At 37.5% G+C, this 14,019-nt stretch overlaps 1 protein-coding gene across 3 annotated transcripts in view; it reads right to left on the bottom strand.

Annotated features, from left to right (window-relative positions):
• Positions 1–14,019, bottom strand: part of LOC128046621 (cytochrome c oxidase assembly factor 1 homolog) — a 99,956-nt gene that overhangs the window by 31,427 nt on the left and 54,510 nt on the right. The gene's annotated exons all lie outside the window — the stretch shown is intronic.

The raw sequence follows: 14,019 nt of genomic DNA, 5'->3' as shown, positions 1-14,019 counted from the left end.
GATTTAGGCTACCACTTGTACTCTCATTCAAACTGATTTAAAACATTAATGAATTTTCCTATTTTCAGTACAATGGTGAACTAGGTTTTGCACATCAATCTTCCTATTACAAACAACTTAATGACCTGTAAAAGTATTTAAAAACATTTTTTGAAAGCACTGAAAAATAATAAGACAGTAAAAAAATTATCAAGTCAGAAAAGTAAGAGGGGATTTCAAAAAATAGTGCTGGAAAAACTAAATATTTACATTCGAAGAAAAAAAAAATAAAGGTGGACACTTACCTTACAAAAACTAACTCAAAATGGATCAAAGACCTAAATGTAAAAGCTGAAAGTATAAAACTCTTCATAGACAACAGAGAGAGAAAGTTCCATGACAATGAATTTGACAATGATTTCTTGGATATGACACTAAAAACATAGGCAACAAAAGGAAAAAAAATAGATTAACTGGATTAAATCAAAATTTTAAACTTTTGTGGATAAAAGAATACTATCAACAGAATAAAAAGGCAACCCACAGAACTGAAAAAATATTTGCAAATTATATACTGATAAAGAATTCATATCTGGAAGCAACTCCTAATACTAAATTAAAATTGGGCAAATTAAAAAATGGGCTAAGGCACTTCCCTGGTGGTCCAGTGGTTGGGAGTCTGCCTGTCAATGCAGGGGACATGAGCTTAATCCCTGGTCCAGGAAGATTTCACTTGCCATGGAGCAACTGAGTCTGTTGCTACTGAAGCCCATGCACCCGAGACCATGCTCTGCAGTAACAAAAGCCACGGCAATAAGCTCGTGCACTGCAACTAGAGAGAATCCCTGCTCACCACAAGTAGACAAAGGCCATGCAGCAACAAAGACCCCACACGGCCAAAAACAAACAAAAAAAATTTAACGGACTAAGGACTTGAATAGACACTTCTCCAAAGAAGATACACAACTAGACAATGAGCATATGAGAAGATGCTCAACATCACTAATCACTGGGGAAATGCAAATTAAAATCACAATAAGACACCACTTCACACCTATTAAAAGTTATTAAAGAAAAAACAAAACAGGAAACGACAAGTATTGATGAGGATGTGGAGAAACTGGAACCCTTGCGTGCTAATGAAAATGTAAAATGGTGCAGCTATTGTGGAAAATAGTACATTGATTCCTCAAAAAATTAAAAATAGAATTACTATATGATCCAGCAATTCCACCCATGGGTATATACCCAAAAGAAATGAGAGCAAGGATTCAAACAGATACTTGTATACCCATATTCATAGCAACATTATAAACAACAGCCAAAAAGTAGAAACAAGTAACGTTTCCAATCAGTAGATGAGTTGATAATCAAAATGTGGTATGAGTACACACAAACATACACATAGAGAGAGGAATATTATTCAGCCTTAAAAAGGAGTGAAATTCTGGTACATGTTATAACATGAACCTTAATGACATTATGCTAAGTGAAACAAGCCAGACACAAAAATACAACTACTATATGATTCTACTCATATGAGGTACTTAGAATAGTCAAACTCATACAAAGTAGACCACCAGTTACCAGGGGCTGAGGTGAGTGAGATAAGGAGAATATTGTGTAATGGGTTCAGTATGAGATGATGAAAAAGTTCAGAAGACGGATAGTGCTGATGTTTGTACAACAATGGGAATATATTATACTTAATGCCACTCAACTATACACTTAAAAACAGTTAAAATGGCAAATTTTATGTTATATATTTTACATTATGTATATTTTACCACAATTTTCCTTTAAGTGAAATGGGAATGAAAATTCAGCATGGAAACCAAATTCTAAAGCCACATTTCCTCTAAAGGGTCCTTGCTGATCTTGAAAAATTAGAACCTTTGTTTTTATTGATTCTCAGGGTGACTGATAGAGAAATAAAACTGAGGGCCTAAGCCCCTCTCATAAGAAGTTTGAATTCCAAAGAGATACAACCTTAAGTGAGAATAAGCCGAAGCAGATTACAACTTTGGATCAAACTGCTTTTCTCAAACTGTAAACCTGGGTTATAATGTATCCTGGATTGCAATACTCCCAAAGTGTCTGTCAAAAGCAAATGTAAATTTCCTAAGTATATACTCTATGGCCCCAAAAATATTCTTAACTTTTCAAATGTAGTATCCAAGGCCCAGATAAGGATAATGGAATAAACAGGAAACTAAAAAGGAATAAGAATTATCTGAAACAAGAGAAAGGAAAAGGGGGTCAGGAAATAACTTAAGAAATCAGAATTATCAGGTGTAGACCAAAAAACAATTTTGTTTTCTGTGATAGGATAAATAAAAGACAACTCTGAACTTTTAGCAGAGAACTGAAAAGTAACAGTGAAAGTCACTCAGTCGTGTCCGACTCTTTGCAACCCCATGGACTGCAGCCTGACAGGCTCCTCTGTCCATGGAATTCTCCAGGCCAGAATACTGGAGTGGGTAGCTGTTCCCTTCTCCAGGGAATCTTCCCAACACAGGGATCGAACCCAGGTCTCCCACACTGCAGTGGATTCCTTACCATCTGAGCCACCAGGGAAGCCCAGCAGAGAAGTGAAAACCATAAATGGTGACATAGATTTGAAAAAACAAAAACTCAGGAATCAAAACTCAAATAACCCCAATTAAGAACTGAATGGAGAGGTTTAAAAGCAGATTGCTGTATGCTCAGTCACGTCGGACTCTTTACAGCCCTTTGGACTGTAGCCTGCCAGGCTTCTCTTCCATGTGATTTGTCAGGCAAGAAGACCAAAGAGGACTGCCATCTCCTCCGCCAGAGGATCTTCCCGACCAAGAGATCAAACCCACATCTCCTGTGTCTCCTACACTGCAGGTGGATTCTTTACTGCTGAGCCACTGGGGAAGCCAAAAGCAGATTAGATGCAGCTTAAAAGATACTTAATAAATGGAAAGATAGGACAAAAGCCTAGAGGTATGCAAGACCTGGCCTGAACCAGCTTGTGAAAGTCAATTACATGCAGGTCCTTCTAACTCTGCATCAGTGAAGTCATGTTGGTTGTCTGAAACTTCCATGTTTATACTGCAAAAATCAACAAATGCTACAAATCAGGGCTTTATTTTCCCCTGGAGAACCAGTTCACCAGGATATCACTGGAAGCAACCATACAAGATTCAACACAAAGAGACAAAAAGATCACAAATGCATGAGAGAGGTTGAGATATGTGAAGAATATATGAGAAACTCTAATATATATTTAACTGGAGTTTAAAAAGAAACTGAAGAAATTAAAGAACAAGAGAATGGCAAAAGTAACATCTGATGAGAAAATGGGTACGATTTTTCCAGAACTAATGAAATCATAGGTTTAAAGAAGCCCAGTGAATCCACTACAGGATAAAAAGAAATCTGCAGTGAAGACTGACCACTATAACCATTTACTTTTGAATCTATGAATTCTTCTCTTCAAAAATTATAAATGCCATCAGAATTCAAACAGGTGGGGATTTATTTTCATTAATTTTACCTAGAACACAATGAAGCCTACACTTTGGACCTGCAGATTCAGAAACCTGTCAGCCCATGGAAGTTTTTATTTTTGCTTTCGTTACATTTATTCTGATTTCTCCCTTAGAAATACCACACTCATCAGTTATTTCTCCTCTCTCTGCCCTCGGTATTTATCATCTTTACCCTCATCACCTCACTTCCTGTCACCATTTTCTCCTATTCTCGACAATCTCAAATACTCACTATAGGATTGATTCTGTTTTCTGCAGCATCAGCTCTGCTATTTACAACTGCCATTGCAGATTTTTATCCTGCTACTGCATTTTCAGGCTTTTTGGTTTATATTTAATCTTCTTTCCAGTACCTCCTAAAATCTTACTTTTTCTTATGACTTTTTGTTTTGATTTTATAGAGGTCATATTTTTGTTCCCTTGCTGAGAATAAAACCTTACATTTCCACACATATCTTCTGTATATCATCATAAATCATATTCATAATTATTAAGTCTTTACTCATCATCTTTGGGCAATGGTTCCCTTCTTTGATGCTATATATTTCTTTCATAATTTCCATAAAGATTATCTTTGCAAAAAGAATATACACAATTTTTTAAATGGCAGAGTATCTAGATCATCCTTGATTCTCGCCATTCCTGTCACTATCCACTGGATGGTGAAATTTTGCTCACATCTTAACTTGGTCACATTGTGTATATACAGGCTGAAGTACACAGGCCATGGTTCAGTTCAGCAAGCAATGCAACTATGCTCAACTGATTTAGATCTTCTATCATTCTCTCTTCTCATATTACGAGGAGACTATTACTATTACATCACGAATGTGCTGTGCGTCTTTTAACAGAAAAAAATAAATGCTAATCTGAAATCCTAAGAGCACAACTGTTGCAGGGTTCCTCTTAACAGCACTTCTACAGCTGCACTGCATCCCTGGAATGGAATATCCTAACAGTTTCCTTTCATTCTCTTCCATACTGCATGTTGGAATTTTTAGCCTATGAACAGATGCAAGGAGAACAGTGTTAAAGGTAGGTGTGGAGGTGCTAAGAGTCAGGGGAAATAGAGCAAATCTCTAGTCAAGTTAACTTTGGCTTGTAACACATCATGAAATACAAAATGTGAACAAAACAGTATAGGCTTCAGTCATTCACGGTCTCATTAGTGTGGATAAACAATGGGAACAGATTAAAGCCCTTGTCTAACTTCTTCCCCTCATCTAATTTTATTCTCCAGTATTAGAAGTCAAAGCATAAATATACCACTAGGGCTTTCTCAGTCTACTCCAACTTCAATGTAGTAAGTAGTTAGGGAAATGCCTCTAAAACTAAGTGGTTTACTGCTACTTAACTTTTTGGTGCTCTTCTGGAACTATCTGAGTATTTTAATGGGAAGCTGGAAGAAAACATATTATGCATAGCTAGCCTAAAGTCAATATTTTACATAACTACATTTTTAAAAACAAAAAGAAACTGGTAATCTCTGTGTTTCAACATATAGTCAACTAAAATATCATGGTGACAGATGCTGACTAATAGAGAAGGAGTGAAATAACTAGAATTCCTTAACAACAAGATGAGGATCAAGACTTAAAAGGACTGTATACATTTTTAATGATCCGTGATTTTATACATGGTGATGTAAACACTGACATCTTCTCCATATCACTTAAAAGTGTGACAATCTTCTTTTCGTCCCTTTTTACATATCATGATGAACATTTCATTAATGAAGTCAAGCTGAGCTATTTCCTACATGAGAGTGCTCCCACAAACACTTAGTGTCTAATGGATTTCCCCTAGTTAACAGCCAACTTTTAATGAACCCTTCTTATGTGCCAGGTACTTCACTAAATGCTTTACATAATTAACTCATTTTTGTCTAGGTATACTATTATTATCATGAACATTTTAAAGATAGGAAACACAAAAGGGATGCAAAAGTCAAATAATTTGCCAAGATTTTCATTCCACTCACTACTGCTACATCACATAATTACACCAAATGTACTAGCTTGAAAAATGGTTTTATCACAAATGAAGTCTGTCGATCAGAGGTTTGGACCGAGCACAAAAGTAATGTACAATGTCTGAGGCTTCAACTAGCGAGTCTCAACAACTAGGGACGCTTCAGTGGCTGGGGGTGGGAGTCATATGGGAAATTTTCACTTGTGTATATGACTGTTGCTGCTACTGTGGTCTAGAATCTTAGCTGGAGCTGTCACCTAGAGCACGTACATATGGCCCCTCTGTGTCCTGTGCCTTCTTTACAGCACGGCAGCTTCAGCATAGTAGGACACTTTGCACGGCAGCACTGGGATCCAAGGGCAAGTGTCCTGGAAACAAGGCAGAGAATCAACTGTCTTTTCTGACCAAGCTTCAGACATCACTCAGCACTTCTGCAACATTCCATTAGTCATAGACAAATCTCAAGCCTGTGCAGATTCAAGAGGACAGGCTAGAGACCCCTCCTCTCAAGGGAGGAGTATCAGGGTCACAGACTAGAAAGAGCAGGGGGCTGGAAGTGCAGCCATCTTTGGAAAATACAATATACTACCATCTTAGAGTAGAGATTCCCAGTGTATGTTCTTAATGACCACACTCGACTGCAAGATTACAAGCTGGCACTCTTTATGGCATTAACAATCACGCTCTTGACCCAGTCCAAAGGATTGTGTATATGCAATGCCAGAATTCCAGAAAAACATCTACTTCTGCTTCACTGACTACACTAAGGCCTTTACTGTGTGGGTAACAACTAACTGTGGAAAATTCTTAAAAGAAATGGGCATACCAGACCACCTTACCTACCTCCTCAGAAATCTGTATGCAGGTCAAGGAGCAACAGTTAGAACCGGACATGGAACAACAGACTGGTTCAAAATTGAGAAAGGAGTTCATCAAGGGTGTATATTGTCACTCTGCTTATTTAACTTACATGCAGGGTATGTCATGAGAAATGCCAGGCTGGATGACTCACAAGCTGGAATCAACACTGCAGGGAGAAACATCAAGAACCTAAAACATGCAGATGATACCCCTCTAATGGCAAAAAGCAAAGAGGAACTAAAGAGCTTCTTAATGAGGGTGGAAAGGGAGCGTAGAAAAGCTGGCTTAAAACTCAACATTCAAAAAACTAAGATCATAGCATCCGGTCCCATCACTTCATAGCAAACAGATGAGGAAAAACTGAAAACAATAGCAGATTTTATTTTCCTGGGTTCCAAAATCACTGTGGATGGTGACTGCAGCCATGCAGCCATGAAATTAAAAGATGCTTGCTTCTTGGAAGGAGAGCTATGACAAACCTAGACAGCATATTACAAAGCAGAGACATTACTTTGCCAACAAAGGTCCATAAAATTAAAGCTATGGTTTTTCCAGTAAACCGTATCACATCATCCACAGATGTGAGAGTTGGACCATAAAGAAGCCTGAGCACCAAAGAATTGATGCTTTCAATTTATGGTACTGGAGAAGACTCTTGAGAGTCCCTTGAACTTCAAGCAGAACAAACCAGTCAATCTTAAATGAAATCAATCCTGAATATTCACTGGAAGGACTGATGCTAAAGTTTCAATACTTTGGCTACCTGATGCTAAAAGCCCACACATTGGAGAAGATTTTGATACTAGGAAAGATGGAGGGCAGGAGGAGAAGGGGGTGAAAGAGGAGGATGAGATGGTTGGATGGCATCATTGACACAATGGACATGAGTTTGAGCAAAGTCCGGGGGACAGTAAAGGACAGGGAAGCCTGGCATGCTGCTGCTCATGGGATTGCAAAGAGTTGGACATGACTTAGCGACTAAACAACAACAATGCCATTCACAATTTGGAATGGGCAAAGGGACCAAGAGGAGAATTAGTTCTGAAGAGGGTTCTTTAGGCTACATTCCCTTCAAGTCCATTCCCCTCTGGAAGCCATCAGTAAAGACAGGATTCTCTACACCACCAAGAAAACAAAGTGTCTCTTATAATCTCTCCACCATGATAGTATTTTATGGTACTCAATTCCATTATAAAAATCATTTTAACTGTTTCTGAAAGGTGAAAAGTGATGCCCCATGGATATCCTACTGTCATAGACTCGACTTTTGGTCTGCACACCATCTCTGATGTCGAATATTACAAATCAAACCCAAATCACACCTTGATTTCTGAGGTCACAGTAAAATTTCCACAAGATCCACACTATTTACAAATAAATCAACAAATATTTCATATTCAGATGGGAATCTGCATGTCTAAGAGTAAGTTTCCAGACACTCTTTTGGGAAGTAGAGGAACTGGAGGAGCTATTCAAAGCAAATAATCTTTTTCTTAATCTTACCACTGATTCCTCTGACAATTTCAAGGGGTTTGGAAAAACTAGAGCAGAATTGCGAGACTGGAGAATCAGACTATTCAGAGACTCTCCAATGTTAAATCTTTCAGGATCAGATCCCTGGCCCAAAGCCAGGTGAACAAAATGTGCAAACTGACTCAATGGACTAAAATCCCACCCTTCAATAGCTGCCAAGGAAGAATATTGTTTTAAAATGGTATGGTTATTATTTGGGTTGTGAACAAACACCTTCCTATTAACAGTCCCTCAGAATATTATTCTGCAAAACCTTGGTGTTACCAAGGAATTTCGTGAAATCTGTTGGGGTTTCTTTTTTGTTGTTGTTAAAAATAATAAAATCATTGTCTCCAATAAACTGTTAGTTGCTACAAAGGGAAAAACCAAGAATGGCTTCTACCTTGTCTGGTTTACACACTAGGTCAAAGCATGAAAACACTGTGGCAACATCAGCATAACTAGTTAAGTGTTACTGATTTGAAAATACCGTATAGTAGTAATTTAAAAAAAAAAAAAAAACTGGTTTACTCATTTAAACTTTCATTTTGAATAAAATTTCAATTAACACAAACAACTTGAGCTGGCCTATTAAAACAACCAAAGAGCAGAGGAGACATTTAATGAATAAACTCGCCAGTAAACACTTTGTCTACATGGATTTTTCCAGAGGTACTGTGTTCTGGCTACGTGAGGCTGCCTTTGTTTCTTTCAATAAATCAGAGAAAGGAAAAAGGTGGGAAGGGGAAAGTGACAATCACACTTAATCCACACCAGGCTGCCATATGTCACTTTTTGTCCTTTGCTGGTTCATTGATTATTCATGAATTCACTACCTGAAAAGTGCTATATTTATCTTTACAGCCACAAAGCTGTCAGTTCAGTTCCAAGTATGCCTGCCTTTGTTTTCAATGAAATGCACAGTCTGGGTGAAGGTCTTTCATACATGACACTGCCCTAGGCCATAAAACAAGTATTAAAAAATTGACATAATATAAGTGAAATTTCAGCGTTGATACTGGCCTGAGCTTTAGTATTATTTTGTAATGACTGTTTTATCAAAAGAAACATGAAGTAGTCTTGGCTTTTAAAGCCTTTGGCTTCTAAGGATTTCCAGAGAGGCCCTAAACCCTACTCCCTCCTCTATTTTGTTATCAATGGTCTTACTGTTCCCATTTCTTTTCTTCTTTTATACCTGCTTGTTTCTGGTATAGCAGAGGTATAGTATCCTCTGCTATTAAGTTACCTGCTCAAAGCTACCTAAATTCCAACCACTGCTTTCCGGGGATGCGTTACATCATTCTAGTTCAGAATCTGCCTCAAGGTTTCCTTTCCCCACATCCAGTCACTGCCTTGAAGAATCCCACAGGTCATTTAAATTTCAACTTGTTTGCCAGCACCTAGAGAAGACATACTTTTAGAAAAGCAAAGAGACACTCAGCTTTCAACTCTAACTACCAGGCAAGAAGACAGGGAAAACAAGCTTACCTAAAGACATTTTAAATGTTTCCCTGGTGGCTTCAAGCTTAAAACTACCACCACAAATCGATCACCTTTGTCCTGGAGAAGAAAGGTCAGAGGGAGAAAATATACTACAAATAAACCTGCATCCTAAAAATTCTGTGATTGGCTTAAAGGATAAAAAAGCGAACTGAAATCTCCACCAAATTACTGTCATTTCAGAGTTTTATGATAATAAAGCCAAAAAGGTAAACTCAATTTATTTTTCCCTAGGTGTGCTCAACAACAATTTTGACATGAAAGTTCAAACATGTGATAAAGGTTAACAGTAAGTGACAGGGCAAAGACCTTATCCAAAGAGAAAAAAGCCCTTCATAAATAGTTTCAATGTACCTGCATTCTTTCATGTTTTATTTCAATTAATCTTTTGAGGATCCCCAAACCTTAAAGTCTCTAATTCAAGAATGTGATTAAGACCTGTAACTCCATTAGCAGGAAAATGAGGCAGAGGGAGACTTAATATTTTAGAACTCCATTATGATGTAAGACTAAGTCATCAAATTCCTACCATGATTAACATATGAGATCAATGTTCAAGTCTAAGAAAGCAAAAGGAAAAAAGATTCAAGTTAAAAACAAGCTTTAGTCTATTCATGTTTTAAAAAATAATTTAACTGCTGAGATTTATTCATATCGGTGCCTAACTGCTTTATAGGATTACCTACCTTTAGAAGCCCCTAACCTGTTTGCTCTTTATCAAATGCATTACTACTTGTTCAGTCATCCAGGATTCAACCCTGGGCCTCCTCTGTCACCTGGCTTTCATTAGTCAGGATTAAGTTCGACCACATACAACAAGAGCAAAAACAGACAACAGATAAAGCCAATGGCTTACACAAGATAAAAGGTAATTGGATTCTCACGAAAAAAGGAGCCCAGATGCAGTTGGGCCAGTGTGTACAGGTTCACAGTGCCAGGCTTTTTCTCTTTTGATGCTGTGTCATTCTCAACACATGTCCCCACCTTCAAGGTCCAGGGTAGCTGCTTGGGCGCCTGCTATCACATGCCTATAACAGCCAGTAGGAAAGAGCGGAAGCAGGGTTCAATCCTTCTAATAACACTTTCTAGAAGTTCCACACAGCACGTCTTTCATCTCACAAAACTGAATTTAGTGATATGGTCACATCTAGCTACAAAAAGAACTTGATTTTCAATCTTTTCATTGGGCAACAACAGTATATCCAACTGAAAATCTGGGTTCTATTTACAAAGCAAATGTTTTCCAGGATGAGCACAGTCAGTCTTCGGGATCCTTCTTACTCCACACATTCAGTCCTCTCAGCTCATCATTACTATTTAGCTAAGTCAATCCTATCAGTATGGTTGTAATTCGTTTCATCATCATCTCTGCCTGAATGATAACATCTTGACTGAGTTCCTTGAGCCAAATGAAAATGAGGGGAAAACAGAGAGATTGGGTGCAATCTGGTGTCTGTGCATTTGTGGATAGTCTTGCTGAGGTTTAGTGGTCAGAGATGAAAGGATGAGGGTCCCGAGAAGCAAATCTGTCCATATGTCAGGAAACACTTCTCAGTGGAAAGAGTAAAAAAAAATCAACAGAGAAAAAGTATTAACAACATTCTATACTCAACACAAATATTTTTCACAAATGAAAGCAAAATAAAAACTTTTGCAGATAAATAAAAGCTGATAGAATTCACTGAAAACAGACATGCACTATGAGAAATTTTTTAATTGAAACATTTGAAATATACTGATGTGGTCAGCTTTCATTCCAATCCCAAAGAGAGGTAATGCCAAAGAATGCTCAAACTATCATACAATTGCACTCATCTCACACGCCAGTAAAGTAATGCTCAAAATTCTCCAAGCCAGCCTTCAGCAATACGTGAACCGTGAACTTCCTGATGTTCAAGCTGGTTTTAGAAAAGGCAGAGGAACCAGAGATCAAATTGCCAACATCCTCTGGATCATAGAAAAAGCAAGAGAGTTCCAGAAAAACATCTATTTCTGCTTTATTGACTATGCCAAAGCCTTTGACTGTGTGGATCACAAGAAACTGGAAAATTCTTCAAGAGATGGGAATACCAGACTACCTAACCTGCCTCTTGAGAAACCTATATGCAGGTCAGGAAGCAACAGTTAGAACTGGTCATGGAATAACAGACTGGATCCAAATAGGAAAAGGAGTACATCAAGGCTGTATACTGTCACCCTGCTTATTTAACTTCTATGCAGAGTACATCATGAGAAATGCTGGGCTGGAAGAAGCACAAGCTGGAATCAAGATTGCCAGGAGAAATATCAATAACCTCATATATGCAGATGACACCACCCTTATGGCAGAAAGTGAAAAGGAACTGAAAAGCCTCTTGATGGGAACTGAATTGAATCTGTAGATTGCTTTGGGTAGTATACTCATTTTCACTATATTGAATCTTCTGATCCATGAACATGGTATATTTCTCCATCTATTAGTGTCCTCTTTGATTTCTTTCACCAGTGTTTTATAGTTTTCTATATATAGGTCTTTAGTTTCTTTAGGTAGATATATTCCCAAGTATTTTATTCTTTTTGTTGCAATGGTGAATGGAATTGTTTCCTTAATTTCTTTTTCTACTTTCTCATTATTAGTGTATAGGAATGCAAGGGATTTCTGTGTGTTGATTTTATATCCTGCAACTTTACTATATTCACTGATTAGCTATAGTAATTTTCTGGTGGAGTCTTTAGGGTTTTCTATGTAGAGGATAATGTCATCTGCAAACAGTGAGAGTTTCACTTCTTCTTTTCCAATTTGGATTCCTTTTATTTCTTTTTCTGCTCTGATTGCTGTGGCCAAAACTTCCAGAACTATGTTGAATAGCAGTGGTGAAAGTGGGCACTCTTGTCTTGTTCTTGACTTTAGGGGAAATGCTTTCAATTTTTCACCATTGAGGATAATGTTTGCTGAGGGTTTGTCATATTTAGCTTTTATTATGTTGAGGTATCTTCCTTCTATTCCTGCTTTCTAGAGAGTTTTTATCATAAATGGATGTTGAATTTTGTCATATGGCTTTTATTTTTCAATTTGTTAATGTGGTGAATTACACTGATTGATTTGCAGATATTGAAGAATCCTTGCATCCCTGGGATAAAGCCCACTTGGCTATGGTGTATGATCTTTTTAATGTGTTGTTGGATTCTGATTACTAGAATTTTGTTAAAGATTTTTGCATCTATGTTCATCAGTAATATTGGCCTGTAGTTTTCTTTTTTTGTGGCATCTTTGTCAGGTTTTGGTATTAGGGTGATGGTGGCCTCATAGAATGAGTTTGGAAGTTTACCTTCCTCTGCAATTTTCTGGAAGAGTTTGAGTAGGATAGGTGTAGGCTCTTCTTTAAATTTTTGGTAGAATTCACCTGTGAGGCCGTCTGGAGCTGGGCCTCTGTTTGCTGGAAGATTTCTGATTACAGTTTCAATTTCCGTGCTTGTGATGGGTCTGTTAAGATTTTCTATTACTTCCTGGTTCAGTTTTGGAAAGTTGTACTTTTCTAAGAATTTGCCCATTTCTTCCACATTGTCCATTTTATTGGCATATAACTGCTGGTAGTAGTCTCTTATGATCTTCGTATTTTTGTGTTGTCTGTTGTGATCTCTCCATTTTCATTTCTAATTTTATTGATTTGATTTTTCTCCCTTTGTTTCTTGATGAATCTGGCTAATGGTTTCTCAATTTTATTTATCCTTTCAAAGAACCAGCTTTTGGCTTTGTTGAATAATTTCACAATTTGTATGGAAATACAAAAAACCTCGAATAGCCAAAGCAATCTTGAGAAAGAAGAATGGAACTGGAGGAATCAACCTGCCTGACTTCAGGCTCTATTACAAAGCCACAGTCATCAAGACAGTATGGTGCTGGCACAAAGACAGAAATATAGACCAATGGAACAAAATAGAAAGCCCAGAAATAAATCCACGCACCTATGGACACTTTATCTTCGACAAAGGAGATAAGAATATACAATGGATTAAAGACAATCTCTTTAACAAGTGGTGCTGGGAAAATTGGTCAACCCCTTGTAAAAGAATGAAACTAGAACACTTTCTAACACCATACACAAAAATAAACTTAAAATGGATTAAAGATCTAAACGTAAGACCAGAAACTATAAAACTCCTAGAGGAGAACATAGGCAAAATACTCTCCAACATAAATCACAGCAGGATCCTCTATGACCCACCTCCCAGAATATTGGAAGTAAAAGCAAAAATAAACAAATGGGACCTAATTAAAATTAAAAGCTTCTACACAACAAAGGAAAATATCAGCAAGGTGAAAACACAGCCTTCGGAACGGGAAAAAATAATAGCAAATGAAGCAACTGACAAACAACTAATCTCAAAAATATACAAGCAACTCCTGCAGCTCAATTCCAGAAAAATAAACGACCCAATCAAAAAATGGGCCAAAGAACTAAATAGACATTTCTCCAAAGAAGACATACAGATGGCTAACAAACACATGAAAAGATGCTCAACATCACTCATTTTCAGAGAAATGCAAATCAAAACCACAATGAGGTACCATTTCACACCAGTCAGAATGGCTGCTATCCAAAAGTCGACAAGCAATAAATGCTGGAGAGGGTGTGGAGAAAAGGGAACCCTCTTACACTGTTGGTGGGAATGCAAACTAGTACAGCCACTATGGAGA

This window comes from Budorcas taxicolor, chromosome 4 (genome assembly GCF_023091745.1).
Source record: "Budorcas taxicolor isolate Tak-1 chromosome 4, Takin1.1, whole genome shotgun sequence".
NCBI lineage: Eukaryota > Metazoa > Chordata > Mammalia > Artiodactyla > Bovidae > Budorcas > Budorcas taxicolor.
This window is presented reverse-complemented; position numbering and strand designations above follow the sequence as displayed.